The sequence below is a fragment of the Echinops telfairi genome, unplaced genomic scaffold, assembly GCF_000313985.2.
Source record: "Echinops telfairi isolate 266 unplaced genomic scaffold, ASM31398v2 ScPeMD7_3211;HRSCAF=3847, whole genome shotgun sequence".
NCBI lineage: Eukaryota > Metazoa > Chordata > Mammalia > Afrosoricida > Tenrecidae > Echinops > Echinops telfairi.
This window is the reverse complement of record NW_022107109.1, coordinates 1-1,877: the sequence shown is the minus strand read 5'-3', so window position 1 is coordinate 1,877 and position 1,877 is coordinate 1. Positions and strand designations below refer to the sequence as shown.

At 56.0% G+C, this 1,877-nt stretch overlaps 1 long non-coding RNA gene across 1 annotated transcript; it reads left to right on the top strand.

The window, feature by feature from the left end:
* The first annotated feature begins 474 nt into the window (after positions 1-474).
* Positions 475-1,724, top strand: LOC123522166. Its single transcript, XR_006680454.1, has 2 exons — positions 475-557; positions 1,522-1,724. It is a non-coding gene; the product is annotated as an uncharacterized LOC123522166 (long non-coding RNA).
* The last annotated feature ends 153 nt before the right edge of the window (positions 1,725-1,877 follow it).

Here is a 1,877-nt window from a genome sequence, read left to right as displayed (position 1 = left end):
CACCAGAATGCAGTGACCCCTCTTCCTAAGAGGAGAAGGTAGGGCAAAGAGGAGGCCTGCAGGTGCCCTGGGAGTGATGCAATCCCAAGGGGGGCTAAGGTGACTAGCTTGGTTGCGGGAGAGTGTCAGGAAACTGGTTAGGGTCTCGCGCTGGAGAGCCTTCCAATGGTAGGACCTGGGCATTCCAGTGTGACGCTTATCGGTCACAGCAAAGATGCTCTCAAACTTGATCGACTGCAGGCTGGAACTTGGAAAGACAAAGGCAGGGGTTGCCCTCCATTCTTCCACTCCCAGGCCCAGGGCCCGCCCAGCCCAGCCCAGCGCAGGCAGCCCCGCCCAGCCCAGCGCAGCCAGCCCCGCCCAGCCCAGCGCAGCCCCGCCTCGAGGGCGGGACGCGGTGCCTGGCGGATTGACGTCACCGGCTTGTTGCCGTGGTTACCGGGGCGGGAGCGGAGGTTTCCCGGATCTGGCTCTTTGCCGGGCCTCTTTTGCTGCTTGGAACCTGACCCTTGTGGTGCCTTGACTTCTCTGCCAGCGTGCTGCGCGTTTCCAGCCAGGTACGCGAGCACAGTACCGGCCGAACGCAGAGACGCGGCGAGAAGGAAGGAGCCTTTCTCCCTGGGTGCTGTCACCTGTGGTTTCTCTGGCCAGCAGGTGGCAGTGCGGCGCCGTGTGGGAGCTCCGGCCGCGCGCCGGCCCCGCCCGTCGTGCTAGAAAAAAAGGGCGCAAAGTTGTTTTTTAGCGAGGACAGGGCTGCTGCCTAGGCCTCCGCAGCCAGCCGCCCTGGGATTGGCTGCGGAGGCCCCTTTGGGGACTGGCTCACAAAACCTTACCCACAGGCTCACTGGCCCTTCGCTTTGCTTTTCAGGTCGCCATTCCTGCCTCTGGAACTGCCTGGGGCCTTGAGCAGCTCCGGTTCTTCTTGCTGAAAACTCTGATCAGTCCCTTTCCTAAAACTTGCCCTGGATTTTGACGTGTGTGAAGTCCGGCCCTGAGCGTTGCCCACTGGGGAACTGGCAAGCCCCCAACCCCTGTGCTTTGTTAGGGTCCAGAGATGCACCGCTTTTTTGCAAAGAGCTACACCAGTCAGGTTGCAGAGTTCTTGCACGGTTTTATGGAAGTATAGAAGAACTGCCAAAGAAATGACGTGGGTCCCTCTCCTGACTTGAGAAGGACAGCTGAGGCAGAGATAAGATACACTTCCCTCCAGGAGGGCAGGCGATGGGAAGGGACATTCTTTAGGGGAATGCTTGTTTGGGAGATTTTAAATGGCACTTGCCATTGGGAGGGCCTTGCAGCCCTGCAGATGGTCAAGCCACTTTCTAATTCGCTCCTCCGTGCCTCTTTCTTAGGGTCTCATACATCTTTTCTTTCCGTTTTTTTTTTCTGGGCCTCTGCTCCAGGCCACCATGTTTCAGAATGATCTTCCAGCACAAGTCTGCGTGCGTCACTATGGCCTGGCTTCAGGGTTGAGGTGTTTACCAGGCCTCTTCTCACAGGGTCCTTTGTTCATTCCCTTAGCATCAGGGCAGGAACCCCTCTCCTGTCCCTGTCAGTTATGGGCCTGCATTAACACCATTTTCAAGATGGAGCTCCATCAGCCACACCATGGAAAATCTGGAAGATTGGTGAAGTGCAACCAGCACAAGCACCCTTTTCTCTGCAGCACCGCCACCCAGAGATGATTATTGATTCCATTTGGGGATACGTTTCATTCATTAAGGTGAGTTTTCAACTTATTGAGGTTTTCAACTTATTGAAAAAGCAACCCTCAGGTAACAAGCACAGCAAATGGGGGGAGAAGGGTATAAAGAATACATTCAAGATGAACCTGTTGTTAGTTGCCAGCAAGTCAAGTCCTACTCATGATGACCCCG